We start from the raw sequence: 17444 nt of genomic DNA, 5'->3' as shown, positions 1-17444 counted from the left end.
TAATGTCGAAATGGTTTTTAGAAACTTTCCTAGATTACCTTGGTTACAAAGGAATATCTGTCTGTCGTTCCAAGTAATTAGCAAGCTTCAATAATTAGAGATTTATTCCAACTTTTTAGCCCTCCAAAGGCCTTTTATTGATTCAAATAATATCAAAATATACAAGAGCAAACATTTTTACACAATCGATAATTGAACTCAAACAATAATAATAGTTCAAATTTGTCTCAACTAAATTATTAGAGATGCATTGATATTGATTGGATATTTCACTCTGACTATTTCATGTTTGCATTTACATAATGTTAATCGTAATTGTATTTTTCAATCCGTACATTACTTATCTACAGTAATTTCTTAATTTATGAATTTATGTAATTGATTTCATTTATTCATTACAGAAATAGACAAAAATAAACATTATACTAAATAAGCCTAAAATTGCCCCGAAACATTAACAAGCCACAATACGCATGCGCTGTGACCCGACCTGACAGTTGTCATTTGATCTCCGATGACCCGATCGTACCGGAAAGCCTCGTGAATCATCGAAATGTAGATTTATAGCGGCCAGATAGCTCCAATATTTAGGTCAGAATTCTAGTTTTGGTGATAGCTGGATTGTATCATAAAACGAGGATACAGGAGAGAGGAGATAAAAAGATGGAACAAGAAGATAATCCGGGGTTCGCGATTTTTTTATTATTTTGTTGGGGCGGTTATGAAATTTTTATTCGATGATGGAATTGGAATATAAGAATGCTGAACGGGAGGCGAAGTAAGCACAATTTCCGAACACGGGAAAAGTTTTGCCTACGGGTGCGATGAAATAATGAATATATATTATATGTGGCGGGGCAATCTTTGAGACATGATAGGATCGGGGTTGGGGGTGGGAATAAAGATTGGAAAATATAGGGAAAAAATCCGAGAACGTTTGTGGTCAATGAATATATCTAGTATTAATAGTAGTATGTTTTGAATCATATTCATTTAGTTATGACAAGTGGAGGATACAGTTAAAGCTGAATTGAGCATTAGTGTTGTTGTTGTTCATTTTTACAAAGATACAGACCATGATGTCAACTTCGATATTTTTGTATTTTAATAAAGATATTATTCTATTTCTCTTTTTTTTCATTGTCTTTCTTTCGTCTGTAATCTTAAAAAAATACTAAATCTTTATCATCGTGTATTTGAAAATCCAAAATGTTATATGTGATAAACATCGCATGTGGAAAGCATATATAACTGTATTGTTTTCGTCATGCATACACTGCCAGTGGAGTAAGTATGGGGGCACGAGCCCCCCCCCCCCTTCCCCATCAGCTGGCAAAAAAGGGGGAAGGGGCAAGGAAAAGAAACGAAGTGGGAAAGAAGAAATTATTGTACATGATAATATGTTATATTATACATCTAATGTTATATTACATAAGAAATATTTTTGTCATAACTTTATGAACATAATTTGCTCGGGGCATATGTGTTCATCGTTCCTGGTGTTCGCATTTTCTGTTTAACGAGATATACAATAATGTACTAAAACATCCCGTTTTCAAGTCAATGTGCACCAAATATGTTTCCTCGCACTGTGAGTTATTATTGTTTTATGTTTCTTTTTCATGACTACTTAAAATGATTGCCCCCTTTTAAGGTCTGAATAAAAAAAAACATTTCCAGTCCGTGCTTTTGTTCGCATTAGTGGATTGGTGAGATATGTCTGCTCTTTATGCATTAATTCCTAAAATCAGTCCTTGACATGTCCCTTTTTCTGGTCTGAACATCAAAATTTTCGGTTCGCGCTTCGCGCTCGCATCGTTTTGATAGTGAAATACGTATGTTCTTCGTAAGTTCCTAAAACAGGCCTTAAATGCCCTTCTTCGAGTCGGAATTTCCTAAATTTTCAGCTCGCACTTCGCGACCGCAATATTTGATTAGTGAGATTCGTATGTTAAACACGATAGCAATGGCTTTTTAAATGTTCTCAATGTGTTTAGATGTAATTCTAACAAAATCAGCAATCGCTTGGTACTCGCATTGGATGACTATATTGGGAGATATACTCTCATTGGTTTCCAAAAAAATAGTCCGTAAAATGATTCTGTTTGAGGTCCACAGATACCAAAATTTCAGTTCGCGTTGTTTGTTTAGCGAGACAGGTACGTATCATGATTACAAAAATTAGCTTATAATGCCCCTTTTTATATCTGAATATTAACAATTATCAGCTCGCGCTCGCATTATTTGATCAGTGAGATACATATCCGTTGAATGGCCCAGTCCTTAAAATGTCTCTATTAGGTCAGTATACCTGGCAATGAAAGCGCTTCGCGCGCCCACTATAGGTGACTCAAAATTTTTGCGATACCCCCCCCCCCATGCCGTGACCCAACGAACGACACTGTACACTGCATGAGTGATATTTACAAAGGAACATCATAATTTCTTTCACTTAATGTAGTTCAGCGAGAAAAAAAAAGTTTTAAAAGGTCAATTATTTGTTTCTGTCAGAAGTCATGTTTGGACTTTAATGTTGGCCTGTACGCGATTATATTGCACATGAATTGAAATTTATCGCAGCTGATGTGTAAAAGCTTTGGTGTTTAAGCTCGCCACTAATTGGTTTGCTTTCTTAACAGGATGGATGTTGAAGAATCGTGAAGGAATCGGAGATGAATAAAAAGAAATATTAAATTATGGAGAGAAAACCATCATCGTGGTAGGTAAAAATTATCCGGTCACTGAGAAGCGTTAGACGTAGTCCGGGGAGTGTTGAATAAGTCCGCATCATAAATGGACACGATTATGAATAACCAGGTAATGCTTCAGACGGATATAAATATATTTACTGATAATAATTCGGCGTTACTACATGTATTCTACTGATCACGGATGATATGGCTACGACTTCTTCTCCTTCTACTAATATACTAATGACTACTTACCACTACTACTTATCCCCAAGAAAAGCTTCTACTACGATGAAAGAAAAACATAAGAAGGAGAAAAGTGTGCAAATACGACATTTCGTTTCCGAATATTATATCAAGGTCTATCACAAAAAGTAAGATTTTCATTTTAAATAGGTTTAAAAAAATACACTCGCTTGCTTGGGACTTTTTTGTTGGAGGTGGTTGTTTTTTTTTTATAGAAATTCCCCCATATTATATTTATGATCTATTGATTGGCAACAGTGTACCTGAAATTCAGTTCTACTGTAGAGGGAGGACACTTTATGTGCTGGTGCCACTTTTAAGCTGACCGGAGGAACACTCTTAACGAGTGAGAAGGAGACGTTGATATGACATGCGAGTTATAAAACACTCGTAAAACACTCAGACGCAATGACGATTGTACATGACCTTGTGTAAATAATGATTGACATCATACATGAATTCGCTTTGTTCATGATTGTATATTATCCCATCTCGTATTGGTGTCATCCTCACATGCTTGTATCCGTTCAGAGTACCATCGTTCTATTGTATGTCATCTTTTCCCCTTTCTCTCGCTTCCCACCCCCCCCCCCCCTCTCTCTCTCTCTGTCCTATTAAGACCCGGGTGAAGAGTGGCAATTGGATTGATGTATCGCAGAAAAAAAATATTTCATTATACTTGTACTTAAATTATTTGAATGAATGTTCTAAAAATAATAGCTAGCCTATATTGGTTTTGAAAATGATACTATTTATCATTTCAGAAATCGTGTAAGCTTTTTGTTCCATCCTTATTCTAAAGACGACGAAGTAGAGGAACAGGAATGAAGACACCAAAGACGGAGAAGAGAGGAGAAGGTGAAGAACATGATGAAAAGAGGAAGACGGAGAGGAAAGGGAAATAAGAAGATAGCAAAGAATAAAGGGAACGGAGTTGAACAATAAGAATATAAATTATTATGAAAAAAAATGGCCGAGTGTTACTTTATACCACGCTCCCGTTCCCAGGATTTAAGGCTTCTAGAAATGTCTTTCGACATTACCAGATTTATATTGCGTGGTTCTTACGATGCTATTACGACGTTCGTACGACCGCCTTACGAAGATGAGGTTTCGTATTTATAAGACGTTTAAAAAAAACAGGAACATGGACTCAACTGCGAACTTACGAACGGTCTCTGATCGCTGGTTTCGCACGGCCTTGAGAAGATCTTACGATAAAAATCGTTCGGATGGCGTTCGTTGCATTCCTTAGTGATATTATTGATCGAGCCATAAATAAAATGAATTGACAAAGAAAATGAAATGGCAAATTGAAAGAAAGAGATAGGATGGGTAATCAATCAACTAGCCCGGTTAGCTCAGTCGGTAGAGCATGGGACTCTTAATCCCAGGGTCGTGGGTTCGAGCCCCACATTGGGCGAATATTTTGATACTTGGTACTTATACCGTGATATTGAATTGTTCATCATGGAATCGAAATGTGCTAAAATATTTTTTTCAATGTGCTTATTTTAGTGACATAAATTACACCCATTCTTATCTAGAAAGAGATGAATTTGACATAAATAAATGAACTACAATTTCAGAAAAAGTCGAGTTTTTCAAAACACTTGTTTTAAATTATCATATTTTGGCGAGAAATTCGAAAAAAATACGGATAAAAAAACACATTTTCAATGTTAAACATGGTTATAAAGAAAGTTTTGAAAATATTATAAAAATATATATTTATATTGTAGAATAGAAAGTAGATGGAGTAGGTGATGTACTGATACAACTGAACTTTCGAAAACTTCATATATCGATAGCGAGGATCGGTGATCGGAGGAATTCTACCGAATAGGTGTCAAAAGGGATTAGTGACATCCTTTGAATAAGAAGTATGTCATTGATTAGTTTGCAGTCCGTGAATTAATATTACCAATATTAATCGTCCCCGCAGGAAATCAGAGGCAACTCAAGAAGGACAGGTGATAGTCCGACACGTGAATAAATATGTAAGTGGGTTATTAGAACTAGGCCTATTGATCAGGGTGAAAAGAAATATGAAAATGAAAACGGGATCGAAATGCGCGGGAAAATGCCCGCCCCATGCGCGGGGCAGGAATTTTGGTCTTGATTGCCGAAGGTAGGCTGACTTTAGTGGTGGAAAAACCCCCCTCTCGTCATTTTGAGCCTCAGGCCAGGTTTTCATTTCCTAAATTGAGATTGTATTGCATCCCCCTTTCCGAGGACGGGATGTATGGATTCAGGGTAGGATGGTGGGTGAGATTGGATGAGAGAAATAAAGAAAGTATTTGAAATGAAGAGAAGTGGTGGATATAGACAGAAGTAAGGACATACATGAATAGCAGGAGAAGAAGGAGGTCTGTAAAGGGAATGGAGGCGGAAGAGGAGGGGGGGGGGGGGTTAAAACAACGAGGGGGAGAATTGACGAAAGAATTAGGAGGCAAGAAAACTTCGGGAGGACAGATCATGAAGTCACAGATCCCCTTTCGTTACAGAAATTATAGTAAATAAAAATAGGGAAAGGCCAATATAATTCTATTAAGAAAAAGAACAAGCGGGAGAGGGTTTACGTGAACGTTTTATGAATGAAATGGGGACTGGAGAAATAAGTGGTATAAATATATTTCAGAAAGACCAGTGTCAAAACAAGAGAGGGTAAGACAGAGAGAGCGACGAAGAGGGGGGGGGGTGGAAAAAATAGACAAAATAGAGAAATAGGAGACAGGCTTGATAAAGAGGACAAAAAAGAGAAAGTTTGAAAAAAGAAAGACCGCGTAAATGGAGGTAAAGTCAAAATGGAGAAAGTAAGCAAACTATATGGGAGATGGGGAGAGTGAAAGAGAGGAAGGAGGAGAGAAACATATCATGGAGGAGGCTGGAAAAGTGCAATCGTAGTTGTCTAGGGGTTTCATCAGCAATGAGGCGATGAATGCATTCATCATCTAGGATTTCATTCACTCCCTCCTAGGATGATGTTACCCACCATCCCAAACATCCCCTCACAGGACATACATCCAACAAGACGACTTACGTCCTAAAAGATTACAGGTTATATTTCTGTTTAATTATTTAAAACTGGCTGTGTTTAATTTTGTTTTAAGTGGTGAAAAGTTATTTACCTTTTAATTTTTTTCTTTGTTATCTTTCTTTCCCATTCGGTTTTCGCATGATATTCGTTTCTGCCGGTTTATTCCATGTTTTCTGTAAAGACCATGTGATCGTTTTATTTGTGATATCATTTCATTGTACTTTCATGGTAATGCTCGAGGATTCGTCGATATTTGACAAATATTGCTATATTAAAATTATGATGTTGATGATAATGATGTATTAATGATGATGACGCGGATGACGATGATGATGATGGTGGTGGTGGTGGTGGTGATGATGATGATGATGATGATGATGATGGTGGTGGTGGTGGTGATGATGATGATGATGATGATGGTGGTGGTGGTGGTGGTGATGATGAGGATGATGATGATGGTGGTGGTGGTGGTGATGAAGATGATGATAAAGATAATAATGTGATGATATATTTTCCGTTGAGAGATAGAATGTGAATTAAGCATCAGTACCATATGAACTTTACATGAAAATACAAAACATTAAAGTCAGTAACCCCGTCGCCATAAAGCAACACTGTGAGTAAAGAATAAATTAACAAAGACGGGAAAATGGACGTTGTCCTCCCGAAAAAGTACACCATTCCAAACAATGGAATAAGTGTAATTAATCACACCTATAAATGAGAGAGTGGGGTGAAATTAGAATCCCTATATTATACATAATATAAAAGGGGCGTGGAAACATGGAAAAAAGGGGTAGGGAAGGGGGAAGAGATTAAAAAAGAGAAAGACACAGAAAGAGAAAAAAACATTGCAAGTGGAATGCAGAACAGTTCACCAGCTGGGTTCATCTTCTTGACAGAAGCGGAAATATAGAGCGCTTCGCAATTTGGCAAATTGGGCGCGAAGTAATAAATAAATGAAAGGTGATGAAGTTACGATGCAAGCCGCGGTGGGCGATATTTTGTAATCAATTTGGCGGATTTAAAGTAGAAACCGGACACCGGTGAACAAACCGTGGTACCGTTGTCACTTCGGATGCGACTTACAAGGAATCATCTGGATTAAAAACCCGGCTTCTACGATTATGTTACACCCATAGCTTCTTAAAGACGGTTGGTCTTTTTGTGTAAAACTATCCTCAATCTTACACGGCAATGAGCTGGTAATGCAGGAATGAAGTCCTCATTCTAAATCGGGGAAGTAGTTAAGAAGATCGCGGGAAAGTCACAATAAATAGTCGAGGGATTCGCCAGAAGGGGTGGCAAAAAGAGCAACGTTATTTGTGAGATGTATGGTGGCTGTGAACGACAAAAAGGAATTTAGAATGATTATTCCCTGGTAACTGACTGGTATCTTCACCTACTTTTATTGACGTCATCGACAGTTAAAGTATTTCATGAAATTATTATTTTCACTCATCTTCAAAAAGTACCATATCTTCCACAGTCCAACATGACTTTTTGGCAAAGAATGGTTCGTGGCTCTCACTGTTCTAATCTTTATGTTCATTTTACTGTTCCATAATGTATAGCGGTAAAAAAAAATGTTTTAACCCATATTATGCTCTCTATATACGTTATGTCCGACAAATAAAAATGTGAATAAAAATACACAGCGCTCGATATCTACTGACTATGATTTCTTGCTCTTTCACGAAATTCAGGTTCAATCATCATTTACAGATTTCAAAATCTTTGTCATTTTCATTTTCGTATCTGCAACATCACATTCAAACTGCAGCAGAACTTGGGTCACTCAATCCTTCGACATGTACGCAGAAACCTCTTATACATTGCAGCATTGGCGGTCCGTCATAAAAAGGCGGGGGGAAAAGGCAAGGATTTTTACAGGTTTTATGACATCGACTGCGTCAATGGATAATTGAGATGGACCGTCAACGGTTAGCCCTCAAAAACAAATCTCTCGTCCTCTAAAAGATGGACTTTTATAAGCATTGATAGTGAAATGTGTCTGTAAACATGTCATGTTATAATCAACAAGTTTTGGGTGGCTATTTGGAACGGCGAGTGACGTAGGATGTGTCTCTCTTATCGTGTGTCTAAATGACATGATATAATGTATGGGCACATTTGGTTTATTGGTAGTTCTTAAATACCAAGGCTATCAAAATGTTCGATTCTAATGGATCTAATTCTTATGGATGAGGTCTCTTAATTTAAGGCAATCTTTGAGAATTAAGTTCTTTGACGAAATTTAGAATGTCAAAATGTTACCCGGTCATCAATTCTATGAATCGGCTTGGTACACATTCCATTAAATTCATGAATTATTATTACCTCACCAACCTCAGTATTGGCTTCAGCGATAAAGGGGAGGGTGATATCAAGTTTGAAATAAAAAGAAACAAAGGATTACGAAGAGAGTAAAGAATTGCGGTGACACGAATTATTTAGAGTATTATTATATATTGGTCTACATGTAAACCACGATAAGTAATCTGTGTCATGTGTTTCTTTAAAAGTTCTCTTTATAGTTTACTCTCCTGGTGAAACCTGCATAATAGTGTTCTTTTTAGGCATGATATTATTTTTAATCAAGTTTTATCTAACAACCCCTTTTATATCAATTCCTATCGAATAGTAGAATATTGCGGTGCTGCTTTTGGCATAGATCAATATCATACGACAATCGCTTCAGTTTCAAATTTGGCAATACTCATAAAATATCCCAGAATTTGTACAGAAATGTCAGGTAATTATGAAATATGTCACGCAAACTTAAACACATCATTCCACGTTCAATCCCCATTATCCGGATGAGTAGTTGCTCAAAACTTCTTACATGATATTCTTTTTCACAAAAAATCAAACACTACATCCGTATTTTATTCCAGGCCTTGATCGTATCTCGCATGCCCCGAGCCTCGGGTTTTTACGAGGCGTTTATAAATTGCATGTCAAGCGTTGATCACCACGTGTGAGCCATTGTGGTGTTGAGGGCTTGCCATCAATCGTAAACTTGTCAGGGACGGGAAGAAAAGAAGTCTTCTTTCATCATACAACCCACTACTTTATTAAAGGTCTGTTGTTACTTGTAAATTTTAAATTGATTAGATATGATAGTATCAATGACTTTGAGAACATTGCTTATTATGATTAAGAAGATCAATCGATGAATATGAACAGTCAAGAGAATGTAAATACTAAAGTAGATTTCATGCACTTGAGAATGTATGTCGAAAAGTGGGACATCATCTGTTTCTGCAGTCTATCGGAATGGCAAAGATTGAGAATGATGAGGGGAGTGGGGGAGGGGTTAAAAAAGAGACAGAAAGACGGACAGACAGAGAATGTGGTATGTTATAGTCCTTTTTTCATGGGACTTAATGCGTTAAGATATTCGTGCTTGTTTGAAAAGGAACATTTCCATGGTCCAATAATCATTTCGTAACAATAATATTTGAAATATTATCTTTCAACATAAGATATTTCAGATTCAGATCGTCAGTAGATCTAAAGTTCATTATCAATATCTATAAGTTTCACCTACCAAGCTGTTCTGATAGGTTTACGACTCAACTCATGTTTATTGACTTAGCAGAGGTGTGCATGCCAAGACCGAGTCCATAAAATGTCCATGTGTGCTCAACAAAATCTTTGATGGTCATCAAAAATTATACCTCACCTGTACGGCCGAGGTTATACACACTCTGACCATTCCGCTTTCATCTTCTGACAAACTAGGATAATTTACACCCCTCTTTATTTGTTTTCCCTTTAACAAGACCATCACGCACGAGACCGGATCGAGGAACGCCATCGCTTTGAACGCCGGGGTGTAGCGATACAAAGCGAGCCGTTTACACCTATAAACACAACAACATAATCGTTTATTGATGGAGTAATTTTTCGGCCCAACCTTCCATGTTTTATGTGCACTCGCCGAAAGTTTCGCAGATCTCTGATTGACGGGTTTACGGCGTGTCAAAATACACCGATGCAACGAGAAAGGTGAGCGGCGAAAACTTGACCGCTGAGCAAAGTCAGCAGTGACCACTATAAAAGGTCATCATATTGACCGATCTACTCGCCTGAGGTCCGCGAGTTTCTATTCTACCATGCTTGACCTCATAAACTCTCTGATAGCCTGTGACTTTTCTTTCTGCTTCGTACTCTTGCCTATCTTTTTTTTTTCTTCATTAGCGATTACTTGTTAATAGGCCTATTATCTCATTTAGATGTGAACGTAGTGATATCGAATAGGATAAATGAATAATGGTCATTCTTTGAAATGTCGCCTAGGAATTGAATTAAATGTAATAAGTTCGAGTGTAGTTAGGGCTACAATTGGTTTATTAAATGCGTGCCCCATGTGGAAGAGCAGAAGCTATATGAAGCAAACCTTCTCTCTACTCATATCTCCCGGAATACACTTTTTAAAGAATATTTAAGTATGTGGTTATTAGGTTTGATGAAACGCCATTTATCATGATATATGTGTAGAAGTTTTCCTTTTAAAGAAAAAAAAGCTGTCGTTCTTTAAAATTCTGTAAATGAAATAATCCTTAGCTTCCAAGTCTTTATTGATAGGTATCATAAAACGAATCGTAGAGTAGCGCATGACTCGAATCTATAGCGCGAAATACATGTAAGCGAGTTTTCCAATCGGCAAAAATAGAGGGATGTGGAAAAATGTCCGGGTAAATGTACCCCAGACAGTACATTTCCTACTGGAAATAACACTGTCTTATGACGGGTATACAGCGCGGAAAACATTGTGTACATACGTTGAACACAGTGTGCACACAACGTGAGCGCAGTGTGTATACACTGTGAAAAACATTAATGGACCTTAATGGGTTACAATGCGTACACAGTGTGTATACAGTGGAACATACTGTGTAAATGGTGTATACAAAGTGTGGAACACAATGTGTATACAGTATGGTGCACAATGTCTACAAAGTGTGGAGCACAGTGCATTCCAAGTGTGGAGCATAATGTGTATACAGTGTGGAACATACTGTGTAAATAGTGCATACCAAGTGTGGAGCACAATGTGTATACAGTGGAACATACTGTGTAAATAGTGTATACAAAGTGTGGAACACAATGTGTATACAGTATGGTGCACAATGTCTACAAAGTGTGGAGCACAGTGCATTCCAAGTTTGGATCATTATGTGTATACAGTGTGGAACATACTGTGTAGACAGTTTATACAAAGTGTGGAGCACGATTTCTACACAGTGTGGGGGCACAGTGTATACCAAGTGTGGAGCAAAATGTATATACAGTGTGCAACATACTGTGTAGACAGTATATACAAAGTGTGGAGCACGATGTCAACACAGTATGGAACACAATGTCTACACAGTGTGGAGCACATTACATACCAACTGTGGAACGCAATATGTATACAGTGTGGAAGATACTGTGTAGACAGTTTATACAAAGTGTGGAGCACGATTTCTACACAGTGTGGGGGCACAGTGTATACCAAGTGTGGCGCAAAATGTATATACAGTGTGCAACATATTGTGCAGATAGTATATACACAGTATGGAGCACAATGTCTACACAGTGTGGAGCACATTGTATACCAAGTGTGGAGCACAATGTGTACATAGTGTGGAACACAGTGCCCAACAGTATGGAGCAGAATGCACACACAATGTGAAACACAGTGTCCAACCGTGCGGACCACAACGTGTCCACAGTGTGCAGCGTGAATTCATATATTATTTGTTGAGCTCATTAACAATGTGTATATAACGTCTTCACATGGTTCACTATCTGAACACACTGTGTTATACTGTGTTCTTTCTGGCATGGTTTACCCCTCAACCCCCCCCCCCCCCCTCCATTCAAACCCCCAGACGAAGAAAATGCAGATAAACACTTTTTTTCTTAGATATTATGCTACTATCAGGTTCATAATGATAGTAATCCCCAGCTGGATTTATAAAGCCTTTTTTTGCCTGAGGATATAAAGCTCTGTTATTATTACCCCGGCTTTAGCTCGAGCTACCATCACCGGCGCTCAGTGCATTCATGGAAATAATTCTGCCGGGTACCCATTCACCTCACCTGGGTCGAGTGCAGCACAGTGTGGATAAATGTCTTGCTGAAGGAAAACACGCCATGGCTAGGATTCGAACCCATGACCCTCTGTTTGAAAGGCGAGAGTCAGAACCACTAGACCACGACGCGTACCATAGACCATACTCAAGCCGTGTGTGGTGTAAAAATGCCTCTAAATTTCAAACGAGCCAGCATTTGCTCTCATATCTCAATCGGCGCTGTTAAAAGTTTCAATTTTACAGCCACTTTTCTCTTCCTTAATAGATTGAAAAAAAAGTTTCTTATCTAAACATGCTTAAAATGGGGCGATATTTGTAGAAGCAATTTGATGTATAATAGACATATCTGAATGACTGATTGCAATGACTGGTTGGAATGGAGATGTCCAGTTCAACAGTTAAAACGTTCGATATAATTTCTTATTTGCCTGGTAGCTTCATTAAAGCTTTTATGAGTCTATCTAATGAATCTATTGCGCTTTTCAAAGCTTTTTATCCGTGGAAAAAAAAAGGAAAACCTGGCACTGGTAAAAATGACTCAACGTACACGTACGCCCTTAGCATGCTTATAAATGTGATTGAGATGAATAAAACTACTGAAAATAGAGCAATGTTTAAACTGTGTTCATGGCTCAATGACTCCATGATTATTCTAGTAGTTAAATGGATCTCTTGTTTAAAAGTATCTGTTTACAGAACCGTGCACTTAAAATTTGAAAAAGTATCGTTCGGTTTTTTATTATTTAAGAAAGTCCTACGTGTGATATATCATAAGTTGTTATCTAATTCTTCTTACGCTTCTTACGTTTATTTCATGTACATCACGCATACATGGCTTCAGCAAATGACACTGACTCTTTTACATCCCACTCCTGACACTGCTTCGTTCGGCTTGCATCGTCGAGTAAGATCCGCATGGGCGAGTCACTGTTTGCACAAGCTAATGAACGCAGGCTTCTCCGGCAGACGGCACCTACATATCCCAGCGAAATTATTAATACAATTCAAACTTTGGGATTGACTCGAACAAGAGCGAGAAACTCAGTAAAGGGGGAGGGTTGGTATTTGTAATATAGCCATATGAAAGATGGATACTGTCCAAGGCACAAAAATTGACTGGGCAGTTTGGACGTGTCAGGGTATGAGAAGATGACTGATGACTTTATAATACAAGGTTCAATGGACATGTGTTAGCCGACATGGGATCAACCGTTACTAGTATGATAATTACGTGTCAGTAAAGAGATGAAAAAGGATATGGTCGAAATAAGTGACGTTATCTTTGTTTCGAGAGAGAGATTAATAAGGAAGAGAATTGGTCAAATATCATTGGTCATTTTGATGATCAGGTTTCCGGCATCTGCTAGCCTACCGTTTCAATTTAAAGTATGAGTCGAAGTTATTACAAAAGAATTATTGACTTTCATAACTTTGCGAATCATATTTTTGAACTAAATTTCTGGACAACCTGCTAAATCATATGCTTCAAATTAGACATTCCAAATAAAGTATGTCTTTTATTCTTCTTTATAACAGCCATAATTCTCAATCCATTTCGCATAATCACGTGACATTTTTGTCAAAGAGTATTATCATTGCGGTTGGATGTTTAAAGAGGGTCCATCTTTCGCACGTTTTTTTTTAATCATTATTATCACGATTTTATTTTTTTGGAGGGGGTGGTGTACTGCTTACGTATTCTGATCATTTAGATGAAAGCAGTGGTATTTTGAGGGAATTAAGAAGACTTTGCAATGTTCTTCTTTCGTACCCCAGTAATTTCATGTGTTGAATAAATGTCCCCGGAGAATGGTTAGGAAAATAGGTAGGAGAATGATACCAAACGATTGCCTAAAATCATGAAAATATATTTCTTAATCCCACTTGTACCTTTCCGCGTCATGTTCGGCAAACTTTAGCCGTCGATATCCAGCCAATATTTACCCAATTCACGTCAAGTTTATATGATATGTGAAAAAAAAAACCGAAATAGCTGAAGGTCCCAATTGGTGATGCGGATATGGCTGGAAAAGTAAAATACAGTCTACAGGGGCTTTGTGTGGCTTAGTAGCGTTCATTATGGTAAAATATGACCATGATTATTGTGCCAGAACGACTGCACGCACCTGTATTGAGTGTCTCCACTTCTAATCTTAATTATGACTATAAAATCATTGACAATGATTGACTGTGTAGCAGTAGTGCATGAAACATACATGTAGAACCGATGTATGTAAACTAGAAGGGAGAGTGGAAATGTTAGTAGGCCATGAAATTAATAGGGAGTTTTCACACCTCACCGCAGAACTCTTTTAAGAACATAGAAAATGTATTGTCAAGTGCCCTTCATGCCAATGAGAAACCTAGAAGTCTTTATCGAAAATTGTTGAATCAAAACAGCAGTTTCGTCCTGGATTCTGGACAAACAACATATTTGCAATTTTTCGTCAGCTTCTAAACTAAGGACGAAACTACTGTCCCTTTTCATCAATTTTGGACAAATACCTCGCTACTGTTTTTTTAACATTATTTTGACGGGCTTTTTCAATACATTTATTGGCCCGTATTCTGAAGTCAGATTTTACTTAAACTCAGGTTTAAAGTTGTGGTTTAAGTATGGGAAACCAAAAGTATCATAATATCATATTAAGTTGTACGTTTCTTATGTTTACTGTGCTTTTTCCTGATTCATCGATGGTGAAGAAAATCATCAATTTATACTTCCTAAATAATTATGAATGATTTGAGAGCCAAATGAGCTGAAATATGTTCTCTCCACTGTTAGTTATTTATGTAATAGTTGGCTATCCATACTTAAGCCACAACTTCAAACCAGACTTTAAGTTAAACCCGACTTCAGAATACGGGCCATTGTGTTCTTGAATCCGTTATGAGTCGCGTTACGAACATTCCCTAATGATGTACAACTGGACCTCTACAGGGACTGTGGAACCGGGGGCTGGGGGCTTCAGTCCCCGTTTTTTTTCTTCAAAAAACCGTGTACAAAAAACGTAAAAAAAGACCATCTGATTGTGATTTTTTGCATAGTCAGTGCCCCCCACCCTCCCTCAAAACCGTTCCGCGGCCCCTGCACGTTGAAAGAATGCTGACAGAACATAGAAATGGCGTCAATGGTCATTCGTGTCGTAATGACTGTATTTCATATCGGGCTCTAAAAAGAAACGTATTGTCAACTGTCTGTTCAGCAATTATATGAAATATATTTGTGATAAAAATTAACTGTTGAAAAGTTAATATGTTTGTATAAAAAAAAGATACATGTTCAAAATCATTGAATGGCACTTCCGTCTGTCTAGTGCCATTGTTCAACATTAATATTCTTTCAAAGCTTCCACAGTGAGATATAATGTCACTATAATGGATCTTGAGTGAACGGCTATTTTTATATAATGATTAAATCTATCATATTGCTCCCCCTTCAAAATTCATTTTGTTCCCATGTTTTGTTCGTGGAAATCATTCTCGTTCCTCGTCAAAAGTTAATTAGATTTCATGTAGTGCGCGGTTCAAAATCAGTCAGGCTAAATTTGTCCCATGTACTCAGCGATCATGCACAGTTATTATTCCCCTCCAGCCTCGGCCTAGCTAAGAATGCATCCCCGCTCAAGTTCAAGTAAGATGAAGAAAAATAAAAAAGAAAATGAATGTTGGACAGTTTTGAGTGCCGCCATGTACCGAGATGGCGAACGCGTACGTGCTCGCTCAGCGCGAAATTTCATCATCCCTCTTTTAAATGGGAGAGTAATTAGTTTATAATGGTTCACCCACAGTGCCGAACGTAAAGGATCTTTTTCAAAATAACACCTCGATGTTTTCGTAAGGAAAGGTGAATCGGTAAGAAATCGAATCAAAATGAGAGAGTGCTTACAGAGTAACAGCAGATTCCACTTTTCATACAAAGGCTTAATTTTTCTGCGACATTTGGCGCGCGCGCGGAAACGGAATCGTCATTTTGTGAATATCATTGTGAATGCCGTTTGCATCGAACAAGTGTTCAATTGAAATGCTGTTGAATGTCCTTGCTCGAATGAATTTCGCGTCAATTAAATCTAATTGAGCTTGAAAAGATCCAAGTGAATGCTCCTTGGTTAATATATAAACCATTTACAAGAAATTAGCGATCACGTAAATTAGAAATGCTTACAACCAACGAGAAGTACATGAAGGTCATGTATACTTAAATTCTATGTAGGCTTAAGTACTTTTTTCTTTTTTTATGGATTCAATGAAGAAAGTTATTACTTGGATGGTTTTCCGGAAGAATACACTGCCTCGGAGGGTAATAAAATTACAAAATGTTCGCCCAATGTGGGGCTCGAACCCACGACCCTGGGATTAAGAGTCCCATGCTCTACCGACTGAGCTAACCGGGCATACTTAACAGTTTCACCTTCTTCTCTGTCTTTTCATCTCTAACATGCTCAACAAAGTGTCCATGTATCCTGCCAAATTGATTTCCTTTAACTCATTTGCATATTTTGGTTATTGTGTGCAGAAACAAAATAAAATATTCTGTTTAAATCGAGGTACAAATTCACACTTCCACACAAAAATTATAATTTCATGTGAGTTTTCGCGAAATAACACAAGATTTAACAATTACTTCCGTCATCGCATCATTCGATATATAAAGGGAATCTTTTTGAAGGGGAAAATTTGAAATTTATGTTGAAATTTAGACGTAACATGTTTTTTATCCAATTGGTTATTTATACCAGTTTGTCGTTATACCAGCAAAAAAGTTCCTACGAGAGTTACCATAGCAGAAACGGATATTCTGCTTTAACCTAAGGTTTAACTTTTTTGTTATACAGATATGAAAGTTTGTTGAAATCAATCTGCAAAATTTTCGCCCAATGTGGGGCTCGAACCCACGACCCTGGGATTAAGAGTCCCATGCTCTACCGACTGAGCTAACCGGGCCTACTTGAGTAACGATGTGTCTAACTTCTTCCTCTTCCTCCTCTTCTTATTCTTCTTCTTCTTCTCCTCCTCCTCATTCTTCTTCTTCTCTGCATCTTCTTAAGATCTTATTTTTCGTTCATACCTATATATGCAGATATCTTCTATTTTACAAAACTCAGCTGCGTGTCTATTCATCCCGCTAAACTGCATGTCCTCAAAAACAAAATGCATTTTTGTTCATTCAGTAAAATACGATTCACCCTTTCGAGAAAAAAAAGTTATCAAATAAAGTTGATAACATTATTCGATTTTATTCAACATGAATAGTATGGTATGTGTTTCATAATTCATGCATGATTGTAAGTAATAATTGCGCTGGAACAATTGGAAATACATTGAACTAGTCCCATGTTCATGATGTTTGAAACGTTGTTGATTTCACACTGCAAAACATTC

General features: G+C 37.5%; 3 non-coding genes across 3 annotated transcripts; 1 reads left to right on the top strand and 2 right to left on the bottom strand.

The window, feature by feature from the left end:
- The first annotated feature begins 4286 nt into the window (after positions 1 to 4286).
- On the top strand, positions 4287 to 4359 carry TRNAK-CUU. The gene has a single exon. It is a non-coding gene; the product is annotated as a tRNA-Lys (tRNA).
- Positions 4360 to 16383: 12024 nt separating this feature from the next.
- TRNAK-CUU lies at positions 16384 to 16456 on the bottom strand. Its single transcript has one exon. It is a non-coding gene; the product is annotated as a tRNA-Lys (tRNA).
- Positions 16457 to 16933: 477 nt separating this feature from the next.
- TRNAK-CUU lies at positions 16934 to 17006 on the bottom strand. Its single transcript has one exon. It is a non-coding gene; the product is annotated as a tRNA-Lys (tRNA).
- Positions 17007 to 17444: the final 438 nt, after the last annotated feature.

Source organism: Lytechinus variegatus, chromosome 4 (genome assembly GCF_018143015.1).
Source record: "Lytechinus variegatus isolate NC3 chromosome 4, Lvar_3.0, whole genome shotgun sequence".
NCBI classification, from domain to species: Eukaryota; Metazoa; Echinodermata; class Echinoidea; order Temnopleuroida; family Toxopneustidae; genus Lytechinus; species Lytechinus variegatus.
The sequence above is the reverse complement of the archived record's forward strand: the minus strand, read 5'-3'. Positions and strand labels throughout refer to the sequence as shown.